Here is a 21,788-nt window from a genome sequence, read left to right on the forward strand (position 1 = left end):
GGGCACCTGCACTATCATACGGTATCTTCAAGATTCTTCTAATCTGGCACCAACGCTCACTGCAGCTCTTAAAGTCTTTAGTTTGACTTTCTTAAAGAATTTGTGGTGGCCAAACGTGAAGAGGAACCCATTGCCGTCAAAAGGTAAATTTTTAGTCATAGCTTGGAAGCAGGGGGGAAAGCAAACTGAATTAAATAAAAGAGATCTTGAATTTTTTAACAGGAAGACCCAACAGTAAAAGCGAAAATCTGGACCTGCGATGCCACCTTCTAACTTTGCAGTTTCTTCCATGCGATCCTCACTCCTTTACAAGACCAGATAAAGTTTGATATTTCTGCTTGCAGCGCTTTTATGGCTTTATGATTGAAGATCAGTGGAATGCAATCAAAGATAAATGTGAATTTTGGTGAAAGTGACATTTTTACCAAGTTATTGCGACCTAGAATTGAGAGCGGAAGACCCTCCCAGGATCGTAACAGTGCTCTAGCCTCTTTCATTTTTTCCTTAAAATGTACCAGGGCCATCTTGGTAAGGTCCTGAGTAATTTGTACCCCTAGATATCTGATCTCTTTTTTTAATCAGACGGTTATTTGATTGAGTATTCCAAGACATGATCTCAGTTTTTTGTTGGTTGATTTGATAGCTGGACTCTTTCCCAAAGTCCGTTAAAAGTTGTTCTAGCATGGGCAAGATATGGGTATCTTCTCCTGTAAAGCTCATCAGGTCATCAGCATAAAGGGCTGCCTTTTTCGCCCACCTGTTCCATTAAAATGGCAAGATTTTTTGGCTAGACATGATTTTGCATGCTAGAGGTTCGATATATAAGTCAAAGAGCAGAGGGGATAAGGGGCACCCCTGTCTTGTCCCTTGCTCTATATTAAATCAGTTTGTAAGATTCCCATTAACCACAACCCTTGCAGTAGGTGTCTTATATATGACGCTAATAACCTTAGCAAACCTTTCACCCAAGCCAAAATTATGGATTGTATGACATCAAATAAGCCATCTCATTTTGTCAAAAGTTTTTGCAGCATTGAATGTGAAAACAGTGAGGGCTACGTTATTTACTGTGGCCATATCAATTGTACCAATCAATTTGTGTGTTAAATCATGCAATGGACGACCTTTAATGAAGCCCTTCTGATCGGCCTGGACCAGTGAACCTATCACAGACTCTAACCTCTTAGCTCAAATTTGCGCATAGATTTTATAGTCGCAGTTTCTCAAAGAGATCGGTCTGTAGGACTTGCAGCTTTTAGGGTCCTTATTTGATTTCAGAATTAGGCTGAAGTCTGCTTCGTCCCACGGCTTTGGGCTCGGCAGCTCATTAGAAAATATGCTGTCAATCAGCTTAGCCAAAGCAGGCATAATTTACTGAGAGAGACATATGTAAAACTCATTGGGAATACCATCCAATCCAGCGGCGCTGCCTCTCTTGAATTTTTTTAATGCTGTATTAACCTCATCTAAGGTAATTTTCTGGTTAAGCAACTGAGCTGACTCATCACAAAGACGAAGTTAACGCTATACTGTTTGTTGGCAGGGTATGCCCAGACGTGGGTCCCTTGCTCATTTTGCCACTGGAATCAAGCTAGCCTGGCGGATGAGGGGTGTTCCCCCGAAACCGGTCCCAGGATGCTTGTTTCAGGTTCAGGGAAGACCTGGGGTGGCAGTTCGGGCTGTATTGTTCCCATGAGCCACAGGGTCAAGACTGATTTGCATATAGCTGGGTGTGAACTGGGGAGGCGAAGTGATCTTAAGAACGAGGATGGATTCAATCCAGATCTGTGACTGGGGGTATGTGTGAAAAGTTTCAGCGCTCCGTCCATCATCTCCTTGTGTTTGCAACACTATCCTATTGATACAGTCTTCTACCTGGCTCTCGGAGGTTGTTCTATCTCTGCGTTCTCTATAGATCCCTTCCCTGACTCTTTGTCAATGATTTCTTTTATTATATTTCTCGTATAATTAATGTGAGATTTCCAAGCAAGAAGCTTCCCACACCTTTCTCCATATTCATAGTGGGCTAATTTACTAAACTCCCACTTTTTCTGTAGAATACTATCGAAGTAGTCTGCTAAGGCCTGTCTTACTGTTCTGATTTTGTTATCTTTCTTAACCTTATCCTGCTCTTCTGGTTTTATAATTCTTTTGCTCAGAGCCCTAGAAATATCACTTTCTAGCTCTTTTATCTTATATCTGGACTCCTTGTGACTTTTTGCAGCAAGACTAATTATTCTGCCTCTGATATATGCCTTGCAGGCATCCAATATTACATGCAATGGTGCTGAAAAGGCATTAACCTAGAAGAAGTCCAGTGTATCTCTCTTCACCTGAGCTACTACTGACCGGTCAGATAATTGAGATCTATCAAAAGTTAACCTTACATTGGTGGGCCCTCTTTCTATTTGCAGCTCTAAGAGAACTGCTGAATGGTCTGAGAGATGCTCGGGAATATGATGAATCTTTTTAACACTATTAACAAGCCTAGAGTCCACCAGGCAGAAATCTATTCTAGAGGCATGTCTGTGCCTTTTATTTTGTAAAGTTAAATTTTGAGTACCGCTTTGCCCCTTGGTTTTAACTCTCCATATATTTATAAGACCCAGATCTTCCATAATTATCTTGCTAAACCCCCTCATTTTCGAGGAACCTGTATTCACCCCTTTATTGGATTAATCATGAATAGGGTTCAGAAGTATGTTAACATCACCTCCCAAGACAACTGGGGCTTTGATCTCCAGCATCTGGTGATACAAGAAATTTAGGGGAGTGTCAACGTCGATGTTGGGCCCATGATAGCCTGCCAGAGCATACCAGGCATTCTGTATTTTAATGTTAGCAATAATCCAATGCCCCTTATCATCAACTTTACACTCCCCTAAGATAGCTTTGGCAGATTTGTTAATAAGTAGGGCCACTCCCTTGGTACGGCATGATTGGTTAATGTGGACAGACGCTACAATTCACTTCTGTTTAAATTGGAGGGCCTCCCATTCATATTGCATTAAATGTGTCTCTTGCAGAATGATGATATCACAGTCAGCTTGACTCAAATATTGGAAAATTCTTCCCCTTTTACTCGCTACTCCAAGCCCATTGAAGTTCCATGTTAAAATTCTTACAGGGACTTGTTCTCTAAGAAATGGCATCCAATTATTTTCCTTTCGTAAAGGCATCTCCCATCTTGGCACATGCTCCCCTCTTTCATGCCTCTGGCCCCAAACTTTAGATACCAATGAATAAGGATCTTAAATTTATTTTGTTTTTTCCACCCATATGCTCCTCACCCAGTGAATTTCTAAACTAAATAGCTCATCTAGTGACCCTAACCCGCCCATGGGTACCCTTCCCAAAAACAGACTGGGTATGTTTTATCTGATTCCCTTTGGGGCTCACGCCTTCCTCCAGCATTTAAATATTATTCTTAGTGCTACTGCTGTGCCCGTTTCTGCTCAATGAAGACTCCAGCCTCCCTAGGATCCAGAAAGTTGTGCTTTTTGTTCTGCCACATAACTTTAAGGAGCTTCAGAAATCTCAGATGGGCGGTAGTGCCTAGCGACCTCAACTCAAGTATGAGCTTCCCCAAATCCCACTGTCTGTCTTGTGTAATCATAGAGATATCCAAACGTACACAAAACTATTACTCTCCTTTAGTAAAACTACCAACATTCAGAGCCTCTGACAGAATTTGTTCCTCTAAAATATAAGTTTTAAAGATAATCAAAATTCCCTTTGGGTTCTTCCTATTCGGATTTTTGGAAAAGGAGTCTATATGAATCCTTTGTATATCTGCCTCTAGCTCCCCAACATCGACAGAGGGGACACATTCAATCAGTAGACTTACAATGTTTCGCCTAGCAATGTTTTCCAAAGACTCTATTTTATCCAGTAGTCCCTTCTCTCCATTTTTTAGGGCATGGACTTCACTTTGATTAAATTCCACCTCCCTGTTAAGGGCCTCTAATCACGCAGATTCTCTCTATAATAGAGGACCTTTTGGCTTCCAGAGTCTCACAAGTTTCTTGGATTTTAGATTGATTTCTTTCCGAGATGGCAAACTTATTCCTAATTTCTGAAGATAGAGCATCTAGCATTTCCATAAACCCTGTTGTTTCTGACCACCTTTATTTACACTAAGGAAGTCCGTAGTGGCTTAAGAGTCAGGATCCTGAGTTCCCCCATCAATGGGGTCGGGTTCACTGTCAGCTAGTACCTGAAAACTATTGGTAATTTCAATGCTTGAGCAAAGTGCTTCTGCCTCTGCTCCTTGTTTGTTAAACTTCATGCTTGTTATAGACTTCCTTTTATCTGCAGGGATTCCCAGTATTTCACCAGCGGTGGGGGCAGAACAAAAATGTTATCTAGCCCTTTGACCTCTACCTTAGCCTGCCCTTTAAAAAAAAATCTAAGAGAGGTGGTTATCTTGACTAGAGCTGCTTTCTTCTGAAGCGTCGAGATTAGAGGATCGTTTGCATTAGAGGAAGCAGGTAAGGAGCTGAAACTGGTATTTGCAGTAGTATTGTCCCCTGTTTTTCTACCTCTCTGTTTGACCTCAATTTTTTCACATATAGAGCCTTGCAGGAATGAGGCAATTTCCAGTGTGCTATTTTTATTTCTCAACGTATACCTATTTGGAAGCCCCACTCCCTTCCCCCCAATTAGCCCACCAGACAATATGGATACATCCCCCCCTCTTACTTGAGTGTCTTGCACAGTCCTTTCCTTGGGGGGCTTCTCCTTCTACCCCCTCTCAGCAATCGCCATAGGTATGATGTAGGCGCCAGGCTCCTTGCCTCCAGTTTGTCTTGCCCTTCTAGAGCTCATGAAATGTAGTGGGGCAGAAGCTGATACTGGTGCTAATGAACAATGACCCAAAGAGGGCCGATTGCCGGAAGCTCTCTCAACCACAGGCTCGGCACATTTGAGCAAACAGTGGGGCACTCAGCAGGTACTGACCCTGCCTGGTGTGCAATGCGGTACGCCTACCCAGGCGAACGAACGGCGAAAGCCGCAAACAGTAGCCGCCCCCACTGGAAAGCAAGGCGTTGTGCTGCGCTCACCTGCCAGTATCGATAGTGAGTCGGGCACCGTGTTTTCTTGTAGCCAAAGAACTACAGACAGCTTCTCCCAGTCCGACACGACCCCCACCCCACCCCAGGAGGGGCGAAGGCCGGCACTGAGAGGAGATCAATAACAGGGGAGAAGTCGGTGAGAGGTAAGTCTGCACGATATCAGTGGGGGCATACAAACAGCTAGAGGTGGACAGCGGAGCTCACTGCTGAAGACCTAACCAGCCACCATGTTCCCCAACCGGAAGCCTCCAGCTTGGCACTTCCTACTCAAACAACATTTCAAAACACTCAGTCTAAGGGAACAGTAGAAATAGGGCCGGTTAACGGCCATATTCATCATCATCCTACTGTTACTATGGGTGAACAGGATCAAGTTCAGCAAGGGACCAGTGACTAAAACAAAGTGCAGACGGAAGCTGGTATCGCATCTTCTACTGTTACTCTACAAACCAGCGCAACGTCTTCGCCTTCCAATGCCCGCTCACAAAGCAATAGAGGAAAAGATTGAGGAAAGCCAGGAACAGGTTTTCCAGGCAGTCAGTTGGGCCTATAAATACACTTTTACCCGGAAAACTATATCCAATCTTTGGTGTAAAGGAGGAAACAAAGTCTTCCCCTGACCCTAATTAGTGCTGAAAATACCAAAGAGACCCAGGAGGCACACAATTCCTATGAAAATTCAGGGAGAACCAACGCCACCGGCAATCTACCTGTCGTCCTTCAGAGTTATCCACATCCCGGAGAGACGTTGTCTGGCCACATTGTAGCAGACTTACAGGGCAGCCCCTTGGATGCATCTCAGGCCAGATTACGACCATCATACACCCTGGGAAATCGCCCTGCAGCATCCAACAACCATCAAGGTAATCAAAACATACGTAAACTTCTCCCACAGTAACGTGGAGATCCATTTGGGGATCAATCCCCTCTTTGCATCAACAGAGAGTAATGACCCTATTTTAGGTACTCGGACTAGGAATATTAACCCATCCAATACTACTCGAGTCATTCAAAGAACTATAACCACTGTAAAAGCAGCTGAACCAATAGTGGCAGGCATCATGCGCCACCAGTAACGTGAAACAAGGACTGTCTTTTATCCAGAATTTTAGTCCAGGGGCTGCCAAGACTCCCTAAATCAAGGAAACATTCTAAATCTTCTTCAAGCTTTACCATCCCTAGCCTATGTCGCCTGTCAGACATTAAGTCAGTGGAATTTTTCCTAGAGAACAGACCTTCTCTAAAAGAATCTATGATGGTTACTTGGTCATCACCAATTCCATCGACCCTAGTTCTGAAAGAAAAGGAGGCCTTTCAGGAATAGGGCATAAAAAGTATGCCCTTCATACTTCCACGTTATCCTGCCCTGCTTGCGTTACCGTCCCCGCCTAAGATAACTGTTGATAGCTTACCTATCTTTTCTTTGCTAAAGAGCAAACTCAGTAAATCGCTAGTACTCCACAACACCACAGCAAACAAATTGGTGTAAAAATTAGCCCTACCACGGCGCCAGACTGGATATGGCTTTCGGAATCCTAAACGCGGGAATTGGACAACGGAGTAAACAATTAACTTGCCAGATTACACAGAGGGAATGTGATACAAGCCTGAAATTCTATTCTTGGAACATTGCTGGTTTGGAAATCAAAATAGAAAGCAATGATGCTGTACTTTTCTGGAAACAATTTGACATAGTCACCCTCCCGGAGATATGGGCAATCTCACTGCCCTCTCAGTACGTGGTACTCTTACCACCATAAATCTGTGGAAAAAACAAAACAATTTGGCCGCCCAGCTGGGAGAGTGACTTCTTATATCACACTGTCCCTAGCAGAATATATTGAGATACTACCTGAACCGGACTCTGCGTGTTGCCCACATCCATTACCATCTCAACACACAAGTGGGCCCTAATCATATTCAACATCTACATCCAGCCAACTTCTGTTTCAAAAACAGAGTTTCTAAGAAAATTCAGGGATGTGGAATTCATATAGCCCGATGCCCGGGACCTATTGTTTGGGGTCAAGGGCAACAAGTTTTCATGTGTATTTTGTCCTTGGGACAAGTAGGCCCAGCACTTTGGCTGCCAGTTTACAGTTTCACATTATGGATAAGGGAAAGGCATTAACTGCAGTTAAGGTAATATTTGTGTCCATGTGTTAATGCTGTTCAAGCTTGTATTTATGGTTCATTAATGCAAAGACTTTATTATTAGGGTGAGCGCTCTTAGTAAATGTTGTAAGCTCAGACTGCACTACTGACAGTGGTTCCCGTATAAAAATGTGTACACACATTTTCAATGTTTAGCAATATGAGTCTATGTATAATGCTCCCAGAATGCTCTCTGATTAGATGCAAATATTTGCAGAAGCTTGAAAGCAAGATTGATGATTATTTGCTTTCAAAATAAAATGTTCATAAAAAAATGCTTAAACATTTTGCTAAACTACTGTAAAAAAATTAGTTGCCATTTCTTTGTAGCATTATTTAGTAGAATGTGTTGAGGTATGCTAGTATTTCCCAAAAATATTCATAATGGAAAATCAATGTAACCTGTTTCAACAAGAGTATGATAAACGAAAATAAACAAGCATTTGTAAAGCCAGTAGGTCTGAAATTGTTGGTCAGCCTTTTGGTTTGTTCAACTTGTGACTTGTTTAGGCATGGTTTTTGTAAAAGCTTACTGGTGTGGGACCTGCCAGGCCCTCACCATTTTAACAGACATTGACAAAAGCAAAAACTTTTTGGTCTCAACAAGCACACTTATGCACAGTAGTTCCTGGCACTGACTGTGTGTCGATATGTTCCTTGTGAAAGAACAGAATGCCCTGTCACTCACAGTGAAGCTAGCCGATAGAGAAAGACAGACAGAATTTTAATAAACACAAAAGGTCACTCATGGTTAATGCCGGACCTAATTAGGGGCCCAATTATATAATAAACTCTCATAAGTGCACCCATGGTATATGCCCTTGCATTAAGTGCAAATATACAGCGTTTGTGAATTCACAAGACTTTACAGACGTAGACCAAGAAATAGTACTCCTAGAAAATATTTGTGAACTGCATTTTAGCATGAGCAAATATGCAAGTGTAGATTTGCTCATGCGAAAATCTGAGTGTTTGCAAGTTCACTCTCCCTCCAACCACGTTTTCCCAACCCTGGAAGAAGTTTTATGTCTGCCATTGTCAGGAGTAAATTGCCAACATTTCTCAGTATGGGAAAAGATTAGAGAATAGTTGGTAAAAACCCATACAACATGCAAGTTAGTAGGTTTGCACAGACTCAAAAGGGCATTCCAACCATGAAATTGTTGCTTACCATTACCTTCAGCCCCAGTATGTAGATCTGCGGAAACATGGCAACATAAGGTAATTGCTAGTATTCAAACCTTCCTATGGAAGGAGCCCTGACATAATCAGGGAATCTATTTCAGAACTCTTATATAATGAGATTGCTGCCATAATTTGTCGCCGCATTACATGGCACAAAAGTGACAAGTAGATTTTGTTGCAGGTTAACCCCTTCTATGCTAATGACAAGGTCAGCTCGTCATGCAGTACACTGGACGTGTGCTTATGACGAGCTGCCTTGTCATGAACAATGGGAAATATTGATCTTCAGCACAGGAGAAAAATCTCCATAGCATTGAAGGTGCTAAGTAGATCAATGAAGCAACCTGCCCCATGGACAAGTAGATATTTTATTAAATTCCACACCCCTGAAAATTTCTTCAATCATCCTGAATTTTATGAATCGATCACCAGAACCCAGATTCATCATCACAGGTGATTTTGTTATGAACTTTATTGGCGCCAACGTTAATGATTTTCTTAACGGACAGAGCATCCACTGGAATATCCAGCCTCAAGTATCGAATCTAGGAAAACAGAAGGACAAACACAGGGTAAACTTTGTGTGAGATGTTGAATACCTTGGGATGAGGGCGCTCATTGGCAGACTACTTGACGATTGCCTGGCAAATTTCACCTGTTTTGACCCATGGTCTGAGTCTATTATTGATTATACCTTTGCATCTCTCACTCTCTTTCCTGCCATTCGCTCTTTACAATTGGCGGATGGCTCAGAGAGGGACCATCACCCACAGACACTGTTCTTAGATTTGGGAAGAGAAGTTGCCAAGAGCGGACCCACAATCCTTGGTACCCAATTCACTATAAACTACAAGAAACTGTAATTGTTGGAAACTTCTATAATGAAGATTACCGACAGTACAAAGGCCGTAATAGAAAGGGGTGAAGGGCCAAACCTAGACCAGATAACAGCTTGGCACACATTTACAATTGACTTGCTTTCAGGTGGCAACGTGATCAGGCCCCCCAGGACAAAAACTGGGTAGCCCTTAGAAAAATGTCACTAATCAACAACAAGATCATTAGCCTGCCGCTTGGCCAAGAAGAAGGTAAATCAGGCACTGAGGGTTGTTTGAAGGGGATGTGACAAAACAAGAAATAGCCTAGAACTGTTAAGATCTGAAAAAAAAGAATATAGAAAGTCTGTGTGGGCCGGCATGAAAAAATGAATGGACAAATCCTGGTCAAAGTTGTACTACATTAGCAAGCAACCTAGTTCTAGAAATGTCTGGGCGATAGTGAACAATTTAAAATGACAGCAGCAGTCCCTAAGCAATATCCCAATCAGGTAATAGAGCTGGGGGACTTTGCTGCAAAAACACTTCTTTGTAGTAAAAGACTCACCAACTAGAATGTTTCAGGATGCACATTTCACACCGCCGCTGTCAGCGTGCTTAGTTCCTCACTGTAGAGGGTCGGTATTGAATGCCCCACTTACCCAGGTCATGGCATCGCTCCAAGCTGCAACGCCAGTTGACAATCGTTCTCCATTTATGGACTCACAGTAATACCAGCTGCCTCATAGAGCTCATTTACTTCAAGGTAAACCTTCTTTAGGTACAGCCCTTAACAACTTAGATTAAGTATGTTCCCTCGAACTAGAAATTGCAATGGTAAAACGAAGTAGAGACAGCGCTCCAGGGCCCAACTGGATATTCCGGGCCGTCTACAAAAGTGACCCGCATTACTGGGACCACCCTATTCTAACGTATTTTCTACCTGAAGCCTACCTGATTTGTGACGAGGCGCAATCACTTGACTGCGTTGGCAGAATGAACGCGGATAATTCCAAGAACTCAAACTGGCTTTAGAATAGGTTCTGGCACAATTACTAATATTTTAGCTTTGTCAATCCTGTTTGATCAAATGGAAAAGCACCATAGCATGACATATCTCTGTTTCATCAAGTATAAGTCGGCTTTCGACTGTGTAAACCACACAAAGCTCTGGAGGAAGATCTGGGCTTGGAACATCCTGCCTCATCTGCTTAGAATTGTAGTCACTCCACAGCTTTACTTGGGTATGGATCATAGTCGGAAATACCACCCTTCTTTTCAATCTCTTTATGGCTGACCTCTCCCGAGGTCTTACTATTTGAAAAACAGGGGACCCCTACAATAGTAAAGTTGCTATACGTAGGGAAAACAACACTATAGGAAAAATACAATTATAGCAACCACTCAATTAATAAGTGCCAAATCTCTCAAACATAGGAACATAATAGAAAAAGCGACCTTCATAGTACTACTATAAGTATAGCAACACAAATAGTTTTGATATACACAACATTTTATTTTATATTTATTTTTGGTTCAAACATTATTATTTCTTGAATATTTTCATTTTATATTTAATTAAATTATTAAATATACATACATAAAAATAAAACAACAAATTTGATAAAGTACAGAAAAAGACAAACAAAATATACAACAAGTCACACTGGACCGGTCTATATTCTGTCGTAGTAGGCAAAGCGGTTGGATTTCACTACGCGCGTTTCGGCAATCTGCCTTCATCAGGTGACCGTCATTCGCACATACATAGGACAGGACATAAAATAGGTTCTATATCTCGATGAATGGAGTGGAAGGTAAGTCTTATTTATTCTATAAATCCACCCGGCTTTTATGTATATTATTATTCTCGATAAGGCATACAGTTGACCTTGAAGAGATCAAAGCTAATCTCAATGATATACGAATCCGGAAGTTAGCGATAATGACACATTCATATATTGGACGCGGCAGTGTTCTATAAATTCTGCGTATTCCCTGCTGGGGGCTGGTATCTTCACAAGTATATGCCCCGGCGTTTAGGCAGTAGTCGATTGGTAGTAAACAGCCTGCATTACAGCTCGTTTGTTCAAACGCCGCATCTCCCGATAGATTTCTACTAGAAATTCTCCTCGTGGTCTCCACAGCTTTACTTGGGTATGGATCATAGTCGGAAATACCACCCTTCTTTTCAATCTCTTTATGGCTGACCTCTCCCGAGGTCTTGCCACAGCTACCAGCGAAGCCAAACGCCCCTGAACTTTTGTATTGAATCACTTACTTTACGCAGATGACGTGGTTCTTTGCAGCCAAACCAAAGTAGGCCTGCAATGGCTGATAAATACCTTGCAACTGCACACCACGCAAAATGAGGTAGTCATCAACAGAAACAAAACGAAATTGAGGATGGTTAGCAAGGCAGTCAAGAAGAATGCATCCTGTTACTTATGTACGCACACCTTGAACACAGTAAAAGAATACAAGGACTTAGGAGTCCAGATGGACAATAAGGAAACCTTTAAACAACAGTTGCAAGCATTGACAAATAAGAGTATCACTTTAAGTATGGTCTTCAATACCCTATATAAAAGCTTGAAGGGCGCAACACTCGACTCATTATTGAGGATAATGGCGGCAAAGGTCTTGCCAACTTTAGCCTATAGCAGTGAGGCTCTTCATGGGTGTGACTAAGCTCTACTGGATAAACAAACTTTTAACCGGCAAGTCTTCAACTTACCACAGTGCTCTTCCCCTAGCCAGATACGCTTGGAGTTTGGCCTTTAGAGGCAGGGTATAACTGTCAAGTGCTGTTTCAAGTTAAAACATTCAGATACTTTATGAAATAACATTTTATGATCCACAATCTACAACACGAGCAGTATTAATATCAGCAAATTCAAAGTATATCAAGACCAATCTTTAGCAAATTAACAACGTGGCAATCTATTGGGGCTGCCACTTACATGCGACGTCTTTAAAAAAACGGTCAATATCGCAATGGCCAAGCTGTCCACACTAAAGGGCAAAGACAAGCTTGGGTAAAGATCCCACGCCTGGACGGTGATTAATAGCCATTCCCAGTTGAAGCGGGCAAAATATCTGGCATGTACATACTCGCTACATCTAAAGCTGAAGCTGCTACATTGTTGCCTTAATTGTCCTCCTACCCTAGCGGAAAACCAGAATGGCAGAATACTGTTAATAGAGGCTGCCTTCTGTGTGGTTCAAGCGTAGAAGACCTTTTGCATCTTATTGGCATCTGTCCTGAAATGGCCACTGATAGCACTCGTTTTCTCAAAAATGTATTTTTAAAAAAAAGGAATTCCTACATGCAGTCAGGCAGTTATAGCCTGCCCACAGCCCGACGACTCCTCATTGAATGGTCACTTTTTGGTTTTGCGATTCTGTATTAGGAAGGGGCGTGTTGAGGGCATCCTTTCCCAATACCGAAACGCAGTGGTATGGATGAATGTTTTGGAAACCGAAATGCGGTCGCAAAACATTAGCACTTTATCACCAAATTCAATTTGGTCGTAACCTATTCGACAAAGGGAAGAAGTCCCCAAGGGACCACTTCCCCCTTAATTAATTTTTTTAAAAGCAGCCATTGGCCCCATACACCACTGCCTACCCTTAAAAAATTAAACTTAAACGTTTCATATTTGCTTTTGAAATGCATCTTGTTTTGCTTTAAGGAGAACAGGGTGCCTCCATAAAAAGAATATTGTTTTATTTAAAAAACAATCAAGACATGGTGGTCAGCTGACCCCAGCAGGCCACTATCCCTTGATTTTAGCGATTCCTAATGGGTTGCAAACCGAGACCTACTTCATTGTATTTCATGAGGGTGGTCTATATGAAAACCACTGGAATCAAGTCTGCTTCTGTGGAATATTCTATTAAAGATGATTTCGGCAAAAAGCCACTGATGTCTCTTCTTGTAGAGGTAGATTTTTTTTTAACACAGTGATGTTGCTTCCTGTAGCAGTGGATGCTGGTAAATTCAGTGATGTCACTTTCTATGGAGATGGATGATAGAGAATGAAGTCTGCTTGTCTGTCATCTTCCTTTACAGATAGTTTTGGTGGGAAACAATTGATGTCACTTCCTGAAGAGGTGGTTGCTGGCAAATGCCATTCTGCCACTTCTTGCAGTGGTGGACACTGGGAAATGCAGTGGTGTTGCTTCTGTGGAGATGGATGAAGGAGATATGAACTTCAAAAGCCAAAGAAAATGTTTTACAGAAACTTGAAATTATTAAAGATCCAGTGCATGCTGTGGCAAGAGTCAATAATGGCTCAGTATTCCATGGCTCTGAACATTGTCCTTCATAGGGACTTACACAAGAAGGTAATTGATTTTTCCTTTGAAGTCAAGAATTGGCACCATTGACCGATGCAGTCCTTGAGAAATGCATGTCACAAGTAATATGTCCCTGAGTAAGATAATCATTAGTTATTCAAAGCGTGCTTATCAACCTTTTCAGAATTACAAAGTCCTCAAGGCCACATTGAATTCAAAAGATAAGTCATCTTCTTTTGCAAATGTTTCTACTAGGAAACAAAGGTTTTGCCCCTTGGTGCAATTTACCAGTACTACAGTTACAGCCACAAATTCATAAAAGTCCCTTCATGGAGTATACCCCCTTCTTTTCCAGTGGTTAAGAGTATATAGGATGACTTTCCTCTGTTCAAGCCTGAATGGTCTTCCATCGTGCAAGATCAATGACTACTTAAAGTAATGTCAGAATATCACTTGTTCAACCTCCATCTTGTCTCCCATGCTTTCTGTTCAAACTTTCACAAATCCTATCCAACTTTCTAATTGGTTATACAACAAGAAAAGTTGTCCTTCAAATCTGGCCTCTGACATCGGCTTTCTCTGCCTTACCAACATGCGTTAGCTTCTTCTCTTTGGCCAAGTTACCTGCCTCCCATCTTTTCCACACACTTCTTCACTTCTTAATAACCCTTGTACTGCAACAGGTCAGTTCGCACTTTCTTTCTCACTTCCCCACCATAAGCCATATTTGCCTCCTTGGAGTTTATCCACCATCGTCTTAGTTGTGTTACTGTCACAGTCTCTTGCGGGGCTACCTGGACTCTCCCTTGTCATTTGAATGCTCAACACTTCAGTGTGCCTAGGTAGTTTCCACTACTGCGTCATTGCTTTCCATACTTTGCTTCAGTTTCAACCGAAAACTCTTTCATTTTTGACTGGCCGTCCTAACCATTCTATTCTGGGTTTTGTTAAATAAGGATTTTTGATTCTCCATAATTGCAAATAGTTCCAAGACGCTTTTCATCTATGCTGAGCAAAACTTCACCCCAATATTGATTATTTCTCTGCATTCGCCCTCCAAAAAGCGAAGCCTTCCCAAAATTCTAACACTTTACTTGCATGCAAATATCTCACAAAACCATACTTGTCACACTTTCTGAAATAGTTAACCACCACAATTATGGACAATAGCTTGTACCAAAAATCCCAGAGGGCCTTATAATGTCTTAGACCTATTGTTCGCTTCGACGCTGTCAACCACGACATCCTCCTAACCACTCTCTCTCAAAGAGAGTAGACATCAATGGAACTGTCCTCAAGTGGTGTACATCTTTTGTAAGTATGCGCATGCAGCTAATCAAATTCAACACTGAAACCACTTAGGTGTCGTCAGTCTCACTAGGTGTCCCACTAGGGTCAACCCTGTCTCCTGCACTATTTAACCTCTTGAAACGATCCTGAAGCAAGCTAGAATTGTCTATCACCTCTGTGCGAATTACACCCAACTCTACATGAAAATCTAATCAGTCAGTGACATCCAACACCAAAAAATCCTCTAGCCAGATATCACCTCAAACTCAACCTCAACAAAATGGAACTCCTCCTCATCCAACTCAAAGAGAGACCCTTTCCCATAGCAAACTGGTGCAACAACCTCACAGCATTGAATTGCAAACTGTTCATCTTGGACTCCGTAAAATCCCTGGGAATCACACTTGACAGACACTTCAGCATGAAGGATTATATTAACACCTCTCCTCAAAGTGCCTACTATGCACTGATGCACCTAAAAAAAGTCAAACCCTTCATACCCAGTGATGACCTAAGGACTGTGGTTCAAGCCCTTGTCCTCCCCAAGTTGGACTATGGCAACGCTGCGTTCACAGGCACCCCAAAAGCATACCTAGCCCCTCTGAAAACAACACTCCACACAGCAGCCAGGCTACTATCAGGAGAGAGGTGCCATGAACATATTACCCCCACTCTCAAACAGCTCAGGTGGCTTCTAATGGAAGCAAGAGCTATATTCAAAACTGCTTGCATAACACACAAGGCCCTACAAACAGAGAGACCACTCTACCTCTCAAACAAACTCTAAAGCCAGTCAAAAGAGTCAGCTTTGAAGCTCAAACAGCCTTCTCCTGATCCCGCCGTAATTCAAGAAAGAAAAAACCCGATCCTGCTCTTTCTCAGGAAATGCCCCCAGAATCTGGAACGCTCTGCCTCAAGACTTATGCAGCAATCAATCCTTCTTCCACTTCAAGTCGAAATTGGAACTCCTTCTCCTCAACAAATATCTAAACTCACCCCCGTATAGCTGGCCAGCTCTGCCACGCACTAAGCTAAGATCTAGGCAAGCACCATAATCCTGGGGAAAACTCTTATGCTCCACTCTCCCCGTGCCTCCAGTGGGGCTCACCACTTGCTTCCCTTGAGCTATCTCTCCCTTCCACTTGACTGCACGCAGCATCCTATTATTCTTTTTTGGCCCTAGGTACGCTCACCTATTCCCAATGTAATACCATGTAATGTATCTATGCACTGCTAATTAACTCGATTTATATTTAATGTGCCATATCTACCTAAAAAATGTATCGGCTATTGATCCTAATGCCTTCTTATACTTCGCATGCACTCAGTCTTTGTGTTTGTGTGTCGACCCCAATATGTTCTGCTAAATATGCGGTGTTAAAACAATACGTATATCTGTAGGCTGGATCTGCTTCTAGAATATATCCTTTCATTTGACTACAGACTGTAGCCCATTATTATTTGTCTTATATATTTCTACTTATTCCCTGTCTAACACCATACCAATATAACTATGGACTGCTAAACAGTGTTCATATATTTATGTGCCGTATCTACCTCAACAAGCATTTGCAATGCAATAGGTCGCGCATTCGGAAAGTTTGAGCTATTGGTCTTGTAAATGACAAATGTTTTATTTATGTGTTGTTTTTGAAAATTGCGACTGTAATAGCTTTGTCATTTACAATGCCAAGACTTTTATCTTTTGCAAATGTGACACCTATAGAATTTGTAATGCAACATGTTTTGTATTTACGTGACTTAGATGTATTGATATTACAAATAACAATGGCTTTACATGTTTTAAAATATTTAATACTTAAATATAAGTTATTGTAATGTATAATGGCAATAGCTTAAACTTTTGTAAATACATTTTGTGAAGATTATGTTCAGTGTATTTTATTGTGACGAAAATCCAAGAACGGAAGTTGAAATATTAAAAAAAAATTGTGACATTTGTAATAAAGCTTGAAACATTGTGAGAACATATTTGAAACCTGTTGTTGTTGAATGGTTGCACAGATTGATACTATGGTGGCGCTGAGTGATGTTGTGGTGGCGACGAGTGATGCTGTGGCGTTCAGTGATGCTGTGTTAGTGCATAGTGATGTTGTGGTGCCCCTGAGTGATGCTGTGGTGGTGCCCATGAGTGATGTGGTGGTGTCCCTGAGTGATGTGTGTTGGTGTCCCTGAGTGCTGTGTGTGGATGTCCCTGAGTGCTGTGCGGGGATATTTCCGAGTGCTGTGTGGGGATATCCCTGAGTGCTTTGTGTGGATGTCTATGAGCGATGTGTTGGTGTCCCTGAGTGATGTGTTGGTTTCTGTGAGTGATGTGGGCATGTCCCAGAGTGATGTGGTGGTGTCCCAGAGTGATGTGGTGGTGTCCCTGAGTGCTGTGTGGAGATATCCCTGAGTGATGTGTGTGGTTGTCCATGAGTGATGTGTTGGTGTCCCTGAGTGATGTGGTGGTGCCCATGAGTGATGTGGTGTTGCCCCAGAGTGATGCAATGTTGTCCCTGATTGGTGTAGTGGTGTCCCTGAGTGGTGTGGTGGTGTCCCTGAGTGGTGTTGTGGTGTCCCTTAGTGGTGTCCCTGAGTGATGTGGTTGTGTCCCTGAGTGATGTGGTAGTGTCCCTGAGTGATGTGGTAGTGTCCCTGAGTGCTGTGTGTGGATGTCCCGGAGTGCTGTGTGTGGATGTCCCTGAGTGCTGTGCAGGGATATCCCTGAGTGATGTGTGTGGTTGCCAATGAGTGATGTTTTGTTGTCTCTGAGTGATGTGGTGGTGTCCCAGAGTGATGTGGTGGTGTCCCAGAGTGATGTGGTGGTGTCCCAGAGTGATGTGGTGGTGTCCCAGAGTGATGTGGTGGTGTCCCAGAGTGATGTGGTGGTGTATTTGAGTGATGTGTGGTGGTGCGTCTGAGTGATGTGGTGGTGTCCCTGAGTGATGTGGTGGTGTCCCTGAGTGATGTGTGTGGGTGTCCCTGAGTGCTGTGTGTGTATGTCCCTGAGTGCTGTGTGGGGATATCAGTGAGTGATGTGTGTGGTTGCCCATGAGTGATGTGATGTGTTGGTGTCCCTGAGTGATGTGGTGGTGTCTCTGAGTGATGTGGTGGTGTCTCTGAGTGATGTGGCGGTGTCCCTGAGTGATGTGGTGGTGTCCCTGAGTGATGTGTGGTGAAGGTCCCCGAGTGCTGTGTGTGGATGTCCCCGAGTGCTGTGTGTGGATGTCCCCGAGTGCTGTGTGTGGATGTCCCCGAGTGCTGTGTGGGGATGTCCCTGAGTGCTGTGTGGGGATATACCTGAGGGCTGTGTGGGGATATACCTGAGTGATGTGTGTGGTTGTCCATGAGTGATGTGTTGGTGTCTCTGAGTGATGTGGTGGTGTCCCTTATTGATGCGTGGGGGTGTCCCTAAGTAGTGTGCCGGTGTCTATGAGTGAGGTTAGGGTGTGCCTAAGTAATGTGGTTTTGGCCATGAGTGTTGCCCCAGAGTGATGTTTGTTGAGAAAGTGATTTGTAAAAGGTGATTGTGAATGTGAGCATGTTTACATAAACAAGTAGAAACTATTCTTGTTGCGTAAATTACAACTTTTTAAAAAACGTATTGTAAGTAAACAAATGTAAAGCACCTGCAAAATGCTAGCATAGCAAAACATAAGAAAGACTATTTGTCCGTAAATTATGGGCCATGGAAGTTAATGTAAAAGGCGGAATACGTGGTCAGATAGGAGCCAGTGAGAACGCGCGGCGAAGCTAAAAGTAAAGTCGAGCGACCATATGGACAGGGAGGGGGTGGGCTGCCTGCAACTTGAGCGAGCATAGGGAGGAAGGTGTGGTCTGCCTACTAAGTGTCATGTGTGTGGTAACAGAGAGAGTGCGTGTCGCGCGCCCCGCCGAAAGGATGCATGATTAAAGGAGGAGTAATGTTTAGTTATTGCTCTCCTGGCTCCGCTGGTCTGTTTACTTGTGACACTTGTTAATTGGCCCATTGTAAGGGAACAGCGTGGAAGTGACGCTCTCGGCATGCCTGCACCCTAAAGCCCACTTGGTGTTTCATTTACTTATAAGACAAGCAGGGCCAGGCAGCGTGCTTCTGATTCTCTATACACGGGGCTGCTGTCAAAGTACAGTGCCCTGGGGTTGGCTTTCTCCATATAAATTTGCCGCTTGGTCTCCCATCTACTACATAATTAGCACATTTGAACTGAAAATTGTTTGCATTGAAAATAGTCATAATTGATTAAAATCGCTGCACCCGGAGTGCTTTTGCAGAAGTTAAGTGGCCGCCTTTGTGTTGTTGAAGGCTGTGTGTAAGCATTTCCAAGAACTGACTGACAGTTTTGCTTATACTTGGACAGTCAACGGAAGTGTGATTCTTTAGAAGTTAAGTGTAAACAAAGGGAAATGTTAAGTTGCTGTTACAGAATATATTAATGAGGAGCGCAAGGTCTTGGGGGCTGGTTGGAAAAGCGACTGCCTGAAGACGCAGCAGTCTGAAACAAGAAAACAAGCTTGTTGGTAGACAGAGAATAAATAAACTATCCCCTAAGGTACATTACATTTATATTGCACGTCACCTTGGAATTCCATTATAAAATCAAGTAACTCCATTGTGAGCTGCCAGCCCTTATAATGAGACTCCTTACAAAAACAACCTTAGCTCAAAACTTGTTGCAGATGCATTCTTGCTTTCTTGTAATGACCTCCAGCGCTGGTGCCCTCGGATTCCCTGGCTGTGCATCAGGATGATCTGCAGCATGTGTGGGAAGATTTAAGAGGCTAAGGAACGTGAATCAGGCCTCCGCCTTGCACATCTGTGACTGATTGCCGTGAGCTGGCACCGTCCCGCCGCTCTCTGCTGTCGAGAACCGTCGAGAGGATGTGAGTAGGTATATCGTGTTCTCTCTCCGGTGTCGGAGCGTGCAGTGTGCCACGGCACGGATGGGGGGCTCCGGGGGGTGGAGTGGAGGACTATACGAAAAGGAAATCACATGAGGGACATGGATAGGAAACATAATAGAGAGAAAAAAAATGGGGGGGGGGCTGAAAGCGCGAGGGGGAAAAGAAAAGTGGGAATAGGAGAGTAAAAGAAGAGAGCCAAGAGAGAGTCGGATCGAGTGGAAACGGGAGAGTAGGGTGGAAGTAGGTGCGTGTATGCGGGGAAATGCGAAAGATAGTGGGGAAAGAAGGGAGAAGTGAGTGATTGAAAAAGAGACTGGGAAGAGAGGAATGTGGGACGAAATACAAGGGAAAAAGGCAGAGGAAACTGACGACATAGTTGTGAAGAAATATGGTGAGTGGGAGGCAAAGCGGCCGCAAAATGAAACGAGTCACGGCCTGGCGGCCGTGAAGTATGAAGCAGTGGGCGGGGAAGCAGATCCCTTTGAAGCTCTCGGAGGCAGGAGCAAATGGTAAGGGGAGGGCCCAAAAGCGCGTGCCTGTGACCACGTGAACTCGAAGAAAACCTCACCAAAAAAGCCATAGTTTGACGAGTATTTTTACCACTAGAATTCTCTCCATTTTCCATTCCTGCGGAATGGAAAAGGCATGTGTGAGGAGATTTAAGAGGCTAAGGAACGTGAATCAGACCTTCGCCTTGCACATCTGTGACTGATTGCCGTGAGCTGGCACCGGCCCGCCGCTCTCTGCTGTCGAGAACCGTCGAGAGGATGTGAGTAGGTACATCGTGTTCTCTCTCCGGTGTCGGAGCGTGCAGTGTGCCACGGCACGGATGGAGGGCTCCGGGGGGTGGAGTGGAGGACCATACGAAAAGGAAATCACATGAGGGACATGGATAGGAAACATAATAGAGAGAAAAAAAACAGGGTGGGGCGCTGAAAGCGCGAGGGGGAAAGGAAAAGTGGGAATAGGAGAGTAAAAGAAGAGAGCCAAGAGAGAGTCGGATCGAGTGGAAACGGGAGAGTAGGGTGGAAGTAGGTGCGTGTATGCGGGGAAATGCGAAAGATAATGGGGAAAGAAGGGAGAAGTGAGTGATTGAAAAAGATCCTGGGAAGAGAGGAATGTGGATGAAATACAAGGGAAAAAGGCAGAGGAAACTGACGACATACAGGCAGATGCATCAAAGAAAATACCGGGAGCAAACGGGCAGATTCTCAGAATCTGGCCGTTTGCTCCCAGTATTTTTGCATTTGGGATGCATCATCCCAAATGCAGAAATCGCAATTTAAGGAATCTCTAAATAGCGATTCCTTAAATTGCTCTTGCATTTAAGGAATCCCAGAATGAGATTCCTTAAATGCAATGCATGAAACCCAAAGAAATAGCGAATTCGCTAATAGGGGGAGCAAATTACCATGAAGTTGAACTTCGTGGTAATTTGCTAAAACTTTGAAAAATGCACTTTTGTGCATTTTTCAAAGTTACATGTTGCGCACACACATGCCCTTAGGGCATGTGTGTGTGTAACATTTGTGCACAGGTCCATTTCAGGGGTGCAACAGGGTGTTCTTTGGGCACCCTTGAAATAGTGGAACATTAGCGATTCGGTAATAGCTAATCGCTAATAAGGAATGGCTTTCCCATTCATTCCTATGGGCCTAAGGCCCATAGGAATGATTGGGAAATCCATTCCCTATTAGCGATTAGTTATTACCGAATCGCTAATAAGGAATCTTTAGGAATCGCTAATAACATTGCGATTCCTACATGCATCCCGTTTTGCGAGTCTTTAATAGCGATTCCTTACAATTCGCTATTAAAGACTCGCAAAACATAACTTTGATGCATCTGCCAGATAGTTGTGAAGAAATATGGTGAGTGGGAGGCAAAGCGGCCGCAAAATGAAACGAGTCACAGCCTGGCGGCCGTGAAGTGTGAAGCAGTGGGCGGGGAAGCAGATCCCTTTGAAGCTCTTGGAGGCAGGTGCAAATGGTAAGGGGAGGGCCCAAAAGCGTGTGCCTGTGGCCACGTGAACTCGAAGAAAACCGCACGAAAAAGCCATAGT

At 43.4% G+C, this 21,788-nt stretch overlaps 1 protein-coding gene across 2 annotated transcripts in view; it reads left to right on the top strand.

The window, feature by feature from the left end:
- The window catches only part of NICN1 (nicolin 1, tubulin polyglutamylase complex subunit), a 131,370-nt gene that overhangs the window by 30,468 nt on the left and 79,114 nt on the right, over window positions 1-21,788 (top strand). The gene's annotated exons all lie outside the window — the stretch shown is intronic.

The sequence above is a fragment of the Lissotriton helveticus genome, chromosome 9 (assembly GCF_964261635.1).
Source record: "Lissotriton helveticus chromosome 9, aLisHel1.1, whole genome shotgun sequence".
Taxonomy (NCBI): domain Eukaryota; kingdom Metazoa; phylum Chordata; class Amphibia; order Caudata; family Salamandridae; genus Lissotriton; species Lissotriton helveticus.